Source organism: Hemitrygon akajei, chromosome 8 (assembly GCF_048418815.1).
Source record: "Hemitrygon akajei chromosome 8, sHemAka1.3, whole genome shotgun sequence".
Lineage (NCBI taxonomy): Eukaryota > Metazoa > Chordata > Chondrichthyes > Myliobatiformes > Dasyatidae > Hemitrygon > Hemitrygon akajei.
In genome coordinates, this window is record NC_133131.1 from 65,333,590 (window position 1) to 65,344,452 (window position 10,863).

The following is a 10,863-nucleotide window of genomic DNA, read 5'->3' on the forward strand; positions in this document are numbered from 1 at the left end:
ATGGAGCAAGTGAAGTTGAGTGCAGTTATCCCCTGTGGTTCAAGAGTTTGATGGCAACACGCCAATTAGATGATCATTGTCCGCGGTCATCCGCAGAGTCGGTCGCATAAAATACGAATGGGATCAGCGTACTCGATTATTCATAAGACTGTAAATAAATTATTAAGTAAAGGAAAATAATATGTTACAAGGTTGGTGGAAATTAGGAGCTCGCAGACAATCAGATCAGCCAGGACGTAACCAAGTGACAGAAATGAGTATTCTTCTCCCTGCAGATCAGTACAGATGTTTGCGCTTTCTATATTTCAGAAAACAATAGTAATATTCAACTTGGAATCTGTCGCCACAAAACAGACACAAGTATCCAGTTTGCCGGGTATCTAGTCCACATATAAACCCTGACTGAAAAAAAATTCGGCTAAAAGGCAAGGAAAAAGAGTGCTGACGAACAATGTCTGCTGCGAAGCAAGTACATCTCAGTACTACTTCATCATAAAACAACTTCATAAAATCTATTTCAGCTAGTATTGAAGATTTGAGATTCTATTTCGGAAAGCTTTTAAATTACTCAGAGAAGGATAAATGTAGATATTCCAGAACCGATGCCAGTGCATTCGTTCTAATTTGCAATGTTGGACTGCGGACGCTGGGACTGCGCCATCTGAATGCACTGGCATCGGTTCTGGAATCTTGTTGTACATCTTGTACATCTCCTGTACATCTTGTTGTAGGCCTGTAAAGGTCCCTGAACGTGACAACATAGGTAGATAACCGTAATGTTACTCCTCGCATCCAGTGAACATTAAAGCCAAATGGACACAAGTGCATACTGACAAAATTCATGATAAGTAGCGTCCTTGCACTGACATCTGTGATATAGTTGTTCGACTCCCGAAAGTTTGAAAAGGCAACACTGTCTCACTGTTCTCTCCGGTCTGCTGCAACGAAATACTGGAAGAGTTGGAAAATGTAAAATGCTTCAAGTATCAAGCAAGTAGGTGGAAGAATGTTCAAAGCATACTTTTTGAACATATGTTATAATGCCTTCGTGATTAACATATTCAACCAATCTACGCAATAAGGTAATGAACAAAAGTGCATGGTAGTGTGGCCGAGCGGTCTAAGGCGCTGGATTTAGGCTCCAGTCTCATCGGAGGCGTGGGTTCAAATCCCACCACTGCCATATTATGTATACATATTTTGCTTGCAGTATTAAAGTGAATTCCGAAATGTATTGCAATATAAAATGTAAGAAGCATAAATCGTCGTGGCGATTATCTAGGTTTGCTGCCTGAGTCAATGATAACTGCGGAACCGCAACGTCCTCCAGATTGGGCGGTGGATGCAGTGGACACGTGGAAACCGTGGCCTCTATTTATCGAACTTTGTGGGTGTAAGAGTATTTAACAGATGTTTATATTCTCGCTCCTTTCTGTAACGGCACCTCACTGTTTTTTTTTAAAAAATATGCAGCGAACTGGTCGGAATTCGATTGGTCATTTCTTCGGCAGTTTGAACAGGGCCTGTGCAAACGATTGTCACCATGAACCAACACTACACTGCAAAAATGCTATAAAAAAGTAATGATTATTCTCAGAAATGTCACATATTTGATCCGTCGTCGTGTTTATTGCCCGGCAGACAACATCAGACTTGGAAAGCTTTCGAGAACTATGTTTAATATGTACACTATGTCATTGTTCCGTTCTTTTTTGAGCATTGCTTTTTGTGATTACAGAAGCTGTGTAATTTGTAATGTACAGTTTATTCTGAAACATTGTAATTCGCCCCATAAACTAAAGGCTCCGTTGGGAGTTGAACCCAGGATCTCCTGTTTACTAGACAGACGCTCTGACCAGTTAAGCCACGGAGCCCTTGCGTTGGGCAGCATGACATAATGAGACTGCCTAGAAGAAATAAAGCAATTTAGACCGTATTTAAAGACTTACGCCGATATAGTTTGCATGCAAAATATGGGCCGCTACTCTCTCCACAGCTCACTCGTTTTCAAGACATTGCTCCAAGTCTGACACTCAGCCGAAAGGCAGTGGAGGATCCACGATCTGTGTATCCTCATAAAATGTGTGGAAGTGTGCAAGGACTCTCCGTGTTGTGTTTCTCACACAGAATGCTCGCTTTAGGTGGCTTCCATGCAATGCTGTGGTCGTCCTGGCTCTCTAACCTGCAGAGATAATGCCAATATCCTTGGCTTAAAAAAAAATCCTGAAGCAAGGGAAGGTCCATTCTAGAGTCAGATTTGAAGGCACCTAAACATTAGAGGGCATAGAAACAAGAAACAGTCCAGCGAACCAGACGGGAGAGACTTGGAAATAAAGCTAACTATCTCTGCCATATCTTGGTGTTCAGTAATTTTCAACAGAAAAGATAAAGCCGAATGATTGGAGAGAAGAACTGTTTCTGGAACACCTGTTTATTACCACCCAACTGGGATCTGACCAGGGTTCTATACAGCTGGCTCTTGAACTCAATCCCACGGTTTGATGAAGGACAATGCACCGTATGCGTTCTTAACCACAGAGTCAACCTGCGCAGCAGCTTTGAGTATCATATGGATACGGATCCCAAGATCCTTCTGATCCTCCACACTGCCAGAAGTCTTACCATTATTACTATATTTGACCTACCAAAATGAACTATCCACAACACTTCCAATCTTTGTCTCATCTGCACATATACTAACCAATCCCTCCACTTCCTCATACAGGTCATTTATAAAAACACCAGGAGATTTTGTGGTAACATACTTATTATTCTTTCTACTTCTCTTCTGTTATCTATATCTGTGCACTTGTAATGCTACTTTGACACTGTAATATTCATTGGGATCAAGAATGTTTCTATCTATCTATCGATCTTCTTGGGTTGTCAGTCGCAGAAGTGTATTGCCCACTCTGTTGGATTGAGCTGGTCAGGGATGAATGTTAAAACATTTCCTCAGTATCCATTCTATTAATTTCTCCCACAAGGGCATTATTGCTGCTTAATGTTGAATTATACTGTCAGACATTGGAAGATACAACTAAAACCTTAGATTTGTAGTACATTCATGTCGAGTATTTTCAAATAGTACAAGCGAAAACAAAAACAGAATACAGACTATAGTGTTATGGTTACGGATTCAGAGAAAGTACAGTGCAGGTGGACAACAACGTGCAGAGGCCATGACGAGGTAATCTCTGAGGACAAGAGTTCAACTTAAAATGCAGGAGATCGTTTAACGGGGCAAAAGCTGATACCGAGCCCGTTCCTTCGTGTTTTCAAGCTCTTGTACCTTCTGCTCGAAGCACGGGGAGAACAGAGAGTGTCACAGAGGGAAGGTACTTTGATTATCCTGGCTGCTTTACGGAGGGAGTGGAGAGTTTCGAAAGTATCTATGGAGAAGAAGGTGATATCCGTGATGGACAGAGATCCTTCCACATCTCTTTGCAATGTCCTTCGGTCTTGGTCAGAGCAGATGATATGCCAAACTATGCTTCTTCCCAGTAGTCTACTTTCGAACTTGTACGTTTCATAATTGGCACTTGTCAACGTGACGTGACGAATTTTCTTTGCTGAGGACGTGGACGCAGTGGTGTGGCTTAAAGGAAGTAGCGTTGACCTGCTTTACTAGGATAAACTATCGATGTTATTTACTCCTAGAAAGTTAAAGCTCTCAAATATGTCCACCTCAGAACCATTGGATGATCCAGGGGTATCATCGCTGTTTCGTTGTTCTTCCTGAATCCAGGTCTTTGGGTTTGGTAACATAGATGAGATGTTGGATGTCCGCTCCATGTAACTGGACTCACCAAACCCTTCGTCTTGTCTCTTTCTGAGATCCGGCCATCTATGGTGTTACCATCTGCAAACTTTTCCAAGTAATGCGGATAAAGTTGAAGTTTTCAGTTCAGCACGTGCTTTCTACGCGTTGGATAATATATGGTGATGAATGCGAAATTCGACTGCATGTTCGTTCCATGACCTCTGCTCTTAAAGTAGTAAGCGTCAGCTCATCGAACTCCGCAGAAAGTGTATTTCAGAAACTCTTCTCACTGCAGAGCACTTAGGGCTGTAACACCTTGTTAAGCTACTGTTATTCATGCTACAATGTCAATGTAAATAAGGGAACTGAAACTTCCGGAAAATAAATACAAAGCGCATTAAACCTAAATAAATCTGCGCACTATTTGGAAGGAGAGACGTGGGAACTTAATGGCTCATGAAAACTCAATAGACGGTTCTCGCATTAACGGACGTCTGTGGCAATGTACTGGCCACATACGAGGGTCGGAGGTAACTACAGCAAATATTTTTGCAATGGTAACTGACAGGGGTCAGTTGAATTAGTGTTAGACTGAAGATCGAAAGGTCCCTTGCTCAGTCTGGGGTTTTAACTCTGCGAGTCATTAATTTACTGTTCGCCGTTTCGAGACATGGTTTAAGATGTAGGCTTTGAAAGTGATGCAGCTGGTAATGCCGTTGCATTGCCGGTTCAACATTGGCTCCAGGTGATGCATTTGTGATTTTTTGCCATTGTGTACTGAATGCATATCTTTCGGTTACACCAGCTACCTGCCATACCCGAAATATGTGCAGGTTAGGTAAACTGGCCACTGTGACTTGCCTTCGTGTGAAGGGTACTGCTTACCTGTGCTACAAAACAAACAACAAATAATAACACTAAATACGGCGCTGCCGAAGTGGGACAGTGGCATTTCTTCCCCGCGTATTACTTCCATATCCTTATTCCAACACTTCTCATTTTTTATCCATCTGTTGATCAATTTCTCTCATCGCTCTCACCCATCGTTTCTCTTTGTAGCGCTTTCTTTTTCCCTTGCCGCAAATCCTATCTATTGGGATGGAAGACTTCACCATAGTTATCATATAACACTGCGAGCGTCTGTTGCTATGGAATTCCACTGAATCTGGATATTAATCGAACTGCATAAATAACACAAATAGACATTATGAAGCATTATAAATTTAGAGCGTGTGTGATCACAGTAATAGAGATCCGTGCCACCAGTGTCCAAAGATTATTTTGTGCCGTTATCAATATGGATTTATGGAATTAAATAGTTCAGTTTCATCCTCTCTAAACTTGTTACAAATATACTTAAACTAGGTCGGTGCCAGTCCGGGATTGCAAACATGTCTCCAGCAATTAGCTTTTGACACTGCCTTTGACAAGATATAACCTAATGGTATATGGGAAACGTGCTAGAATCAGATAGAAATAAATGAGTCTTTATTAAGCACGAATAATATGCTGTTGGCTATTTCTATGTATTATTATTTTCACTTGAATAATATATATTATTTATCTATCAATAATGATCTGTGGACAGTCAGAAATTTTTTCCCAGGGCTGAAATGGTTCACACGGAAGGGCACAGTTTTAAGGTGCTTGGAAGTAGACGCAGAAGAGATCACAGGGGTTAAGGATTTACGCAGAGAGTGGTGAGTGCGTGGAGTGGGCTGCCGGCGACGGTGGCGGAGGTGGATAAGATAGGGTTTTTTAAGGGACTACTGGACAGATACATGGAGCTCAGAGAAATAAATGGCTATTGGTAACCTTGGGTAATTTCCAAGGTAAGGACATGTTTGGCACAGTTTTGTGGGCTGAATTCCTGTATTGTGCCGTAGGCTCCAGACAACCATCTGGAGGAGTAGCAAATCAAAATCTCTCCTGAGTTTGCTGAATACACAACACTAGTTTGGAGTTCAAAATGATATTACATGGTTCAAAATGCTGTTTGAATGAATGAACTCAAACTTTGAGTTTAATATATAACCTGATGACGTCATGCAGTACTGGAAGAGAACGCAATAGGCAGATATTACACAATTAAAGTTATATATCACTTCATTGGACTACAGAAGGATATGAGGTTGCCTGAAATGAAAACCGCTCGCAGGGAGATGCAGCAAGCGGTAATAGAGGCGAACTTCATATTGTTTATTACGTAGTAATTACAGACCTCCAACTCGAATAACACCATTCAGCTACCACCCTCTGTCATCTATGTGCAAGCACTTTCTGAATCCAAACAGCCAATTCACCGGGGATCCCATGCATTCTAATCTTTAGGATTAGCCTCCCATGAGTCACTTTGTCAAACACTAAATTCTATGTAGACAACATCCACTGCTCCACCTTCATCAGTCTCTCTCTTTACCTTGTTAAAAACACAAGCAAGTTGGTAAAACACGACCTGCCACGGAGAAACCAGTGCTGGCTCTCCCTGTTTAGGCCACACGTTTCCAAGTATCCTGTCCCCAACAATTTTCTTCAGCATTCAAAAAGGCAATTTTTGACTTGGCCTTGGCGTTGTGCAGGCTTCCATAACCGTGTCATTACCTTCCTCACTGATTTTCTCTGCATTCAACCATTGAATTACCGCGCACAGATATGGAAGTAAGTCCCTTGGACCACTCCTGGTCAGTCCTCTACACTTTGTGCTGTAAACCTGGGTGACACGACCAACAGCGAAGGCAGAACGTCCTGTCTCTGCCCACATAGCTCTTCGATTTATTGAGACACGCAAGCCTCCAAACCCTACTACAAGGACATATACTTCTATGAGGATTAGAGAATACTTCTCTGCAATAGAGATGGAGGCTAACCAGAATCCTATTTTAACTGCCTCTTTCGCCTTCTGAAGTCACTTGAACAGTCTCGGCTCCCAACTTACAATATAGCCACGCCAATAATCATCTCTATGTTCAAATCACACACATTAATTGCAAAGTGCCTCATTGCATGAACAATCTTGAGTTCTGCAAAATGGCCGGTAAACCCTGTCAATTTTTGTTTCGTCACTCTGACACTTACTCATGACAAGTGTCACGTACTCCGTGACCGGGTTAAAAACCAGCAGAAATGGAAAACACATTGGAGTCTGTTATTATTAGTAACTAATAGTGTTTATTAGTAAACTAAGCAATACAGTACTATAAAATGTAGATATATGAAACGGGTTAGCAATGATACATACAGAAGTGTGGAAATAGGAACCAAAACCTGACTCTTTCACCAGTCTTACGATGGTGAAGTGTTCAGTTCAGTTCAGGTCGAGGTAGTTGTTTGAGTATCGTTGGAGCGAGAGAGAGAGAGGTGATGAGAGGTGATGCCGTCGACTTTCCCGTTGTCCTCCGAAGCCCTGTAATGGTGACCGACTATGACCAGGATACGTACGACCGTTCTTCAGTGGTGGAACTATCACCCAGGCAAAGGAGGACGCACAAATAGTTCCCCACCGGTGGGACCTTTTCACACTGTGAGCCACTGATCGATTTCCTCGAACCGATCCTCCAAACCCCCCCTTCACGTGGGTGCACAAAGCTCGCTCAGTGTCCCGTGGAGTGTCTGCCTGTGTCTAAGAAGACCTGCTTTTTATCTCCACATGCTGGACACCGGCTGTCCATCAACCGGCTCCGCCCTGCTGTCTCTGCAGGAATCTTAACAAGCAGGCAGAAGTGTCCTTGGAGAAAAGGTAAACAATCAGCCGAGGAACCATAGCATTACATTTTGTGTCTCTCTCTCTTTCATTAGCACTGGACACCTCTCCCTTTCTCTTTCAATAGCAGCACAGTTCATAGGGTCAATTCTGGACCCCGCTTCAAACTTGGTTTGCCCATCACACAAGCAACGTCTCCCTCGATCTCAAGCACCACAAGACTGTTTGCGCTAGGATGACTGGTTTATCGAAGGATTTGAGAATGTCATTCCATTCAGAGGTTTAACTAGGATTTCATGTGAAAAGGGGAAATACTGCAAATCAAGATACGGTAGACCATTAGCAGTGGGTAACTGATTATGTTTCAATTTTTATTTTAGTTCCTGCGGAATTTGTAAAAATCTCGAATCTATCGTCAACGTGCAGGAAGCTATTGCAAGCAGCAGCAGGCACTGTGCTCCCAAGATAAGCTGCTTACGTAATCTTCCCTGGAACGGTAGTAGTGCTGGAGAAAATCAGGACCTTGAAGCCCTCAATTGGAGTGGAAATCCGCAGAACTCGTTCTGAACCAACTGAAAAATATGCTGGGTCATCCGAAGTCCTTACCGTTCCACTGTTTGTGAAATGCAATGAAAGAATTGTTGCCATAACATGAGGCGAACCGTGTGAACTGGCTTTGTATCTTTGTCAGAGCAGGAACAAGAGAGAGCAGCGAAAATGTGTGTATTTCAAAAATGCAATTTGTTTCTTCAACAATTTTATCTTACCACAATAAAGAGTATTTCTGTGAGCTCTGTGCCTCAGTGATTAGCAAGTTGGCCTTCAGCTCCTGAGTGATCAAATTAAAGGTTAAAGTGTTGTGGTTTCAAGTCCAAAAGAGGCAGTATTTTTTCCTCATTCGTAACAATGATAAACCTGGTCAGATTTTGAGTGTCACGTGACCTCACGTGGCCGGTGCAGTACCTAGCAATCCAGGACATTGCTTGAAACGTCGGGTCAAATTTCGAGGTTTATAGCCCTGAAATTGATTTTCTTGCGGGCATACTTAATAAGTCCATGATTGAATGATAACCAGAATACAATCAATGAAGAACCGCGCCAACTTACGCGTTCAAGTGTGCACAAGTCTAACGATCTGTGCACTTGAAAAACTGAAGCTAATAATCATAAACAAATAATCAATAAATATCGATATTTAAGATGAGGAGTCCTTGAAATTGAGTCCGTAGCTTGTGGAAACACTTCAATGATGGAGCAAGTGAAGTTGAGTGAAGTTATCCCCTGTGGTTCAAGAGCATGATGGCAACACCCTAATTAGATGATAGTCGTCTGCCGTGGTCAATATAATTGATCGGCTAAAATACGAATGCGGTCAGCGTAGTCGATTATTCACAAGACAATAAATAAATTATTAAGTAAAGTAAAACGATATGTCACAAGGTTGGTGGACATTAGGAGTTCGGCAGAAAATTAGATCTACCAGGACGTAACCGACTGGCAGAAATGAGAACTCCACTCCCTGCAGATGCGCAAAGATGTTTGAGTTTCTTATATTTCAGGAAACAACGGTACTCTTCAACTCGGAATCTGTTGCCCCACATCACACACAAGTAACCAGTTTGCAGGGTATCTAGTCCACACATAAACCCTGATTGAAAAACATCTCTTAAAAGGCAATTGGAAAAAGAGTGCTGATGAAACAATTTCTACTGCGGAACAATTACATCTCAGTACTGCTTAATCATAAAACAAATCCATAAAATTTGTTTCAGCTCGTTTTCAAGGTATGATTCTATTTGGGAACGCCTTTAAATTTCTCGGAGAGGGTTAAGTGTAGATATTCTAGAACGGTGTGAGCGTTCTAATTTGCAGCGTTCGACTGCGGACGCTGGGACGCTCCATCTGAATGAAAACCTTGCAGATATTGTGTAGGCCTGTAAAGATCACTGAACGTGACATCATAGGTAGATAACCGTGATGTTACTCTTCGCATTTGGTGAACATTAAAAGCTAATGGGCGCAGTTACACACTGACAATATTCGTGATAATTAGCGTCCTTGCACTGACATCTGGAGTATCGTTGTTTGACACCCGGCAGAATCAAAATACGTGTTAGTGTGGCCGAGCGGTCTAAGGCGCTGGATTAAGGCTTCAGTCTCCAAGGAGGCTTGGTTCGAATCCCACCACTGCCATGTGTATACATATTTTGTTGCAGTATTAAAGTGAATTCCGGAATGTTTTCCATTATAAAATGTAACAACCAGAAATCATTATGGCGACGATCCAGTATTGCTGCCTGGGTCATTGATAACACTGCGGAGCCACAGAACACTCCAGACTGGGCGCGGGGGGTGTCGTGCAGTGGAGACGTGAGGTTCGTGGTCTCTATTTATCGAACATTGCGGGTGTAAGAGTATTGAACAGCTGTACGTATTCTCGCTCCTTTCTATTACGACATCTTTTCGGTTTCTTGAAATATACAGGGAACTAGTCCTAATTCGATTTGCAACGCGATGTGAAATCATTTCTCATTAATACTACGGGAAGTTCATAAAGCACGTGATGACTGCGTTTTGGAAACGTTTGTCACCATACACCAACACTGAACTGCAAAAATGCTATAAAAAAGGTAAACAAGCTTCCCAGAAACGTCATCGCGTATCTTGCCCGGCAGACAACATCAGAACTGCAAAGTTTTCGAGAACTGTGTTTAATATGAGCACTGTGTTATTGTTGCATTCTTTTTTGTGACATTGTTCTTTGCGATTACAGGAGCAGTGTAATTTGTAATGCAGTTTATTCTCAAACATGGCAATTCGTCCCATAAAGTAAAGGCTCCGCTGGGAGTTGAACCCAGGATCTCCGGTTTACTAGACAGACGCTTTGACCAGTTAAGCCACGGAGCCCTTGCGCTGGCCAGCATATATTAAAATGAGACTGCGTAAATGAGATAAAACAAATTGGACCGTATTTAGACACTTATGCCGATATAGTTTCCATACATAATATGGCTTCCTACTCTCTCCGCAGCTCACTCGTTTTCAAGACATTGCTCCAAGTCCGAACTCAACCGAAACGTAGTGGAGGATCCACGATCCGTGAATCCTGATAAGCTGTGTGGAAATGTGCAAGGCCACTTAATGTTGTGTTGCCCAACATGAAAGCTCCGTGACGCTGGATTTCCCTCGCCCTTTCTTCCGAAGTCAAGACGCAATTGTTACCTTTTCAGATTAAACACGTTTTGATCAACGTTTTAGGTGGATTTCAAGCAATACTGTGGTCGTCGTGGCTCTCTAGCTCGAGGGGTAAAACCAATATACTTGGTCTAAAAATAAATTCCAGTGTTGAAACTGGGGAATGTCCATTTAAGATTCAGACTTGAAGGCACCTAAACATTTG

General features: G+C 42.3%; 3 non-coding genes across 3 annotated transcripts; 1 reads left to right on the top strand and 2 right to left on the bottom strand.

Moving 5' to 3' along the window:
* Window positions 1–1,101: 1,101 nt before the first annotated feature.
* trnal-uag (transfer RNA leucine (anticodon UAG)) lies at window positions 1,102–1,183 on the top strand. The gene has a single exon. It is a non-coding gene; the product is annotated as a tRNA-Leu (tRNA).
* A 617-nt stretch (window positions 1,184–1,800) lies between these two features.
* On the bottom strand, window positions 1,801–1,874 carry trnat-agu (transfer RNA threonine (anticodon AGU)). The gene has a single exon. It is a non-coding gene; the product is annotated as a tRNA-Thr (tRNA).
* An 8,422-nt stretch (window positions 1,875–10,296) lies between these two features.
* trnat-agu (transfer RNA threonine (anticodon AGU)) lies at window positions 10,297–10,370 on the bottom strand. The gene has a single exon. It is a non-coding gene; the product is annotated as a tRNA-Thr (tRNA).
* Between the last annotated feature and the right edge of the window lie 493 nt (window positions 10,371–10,863).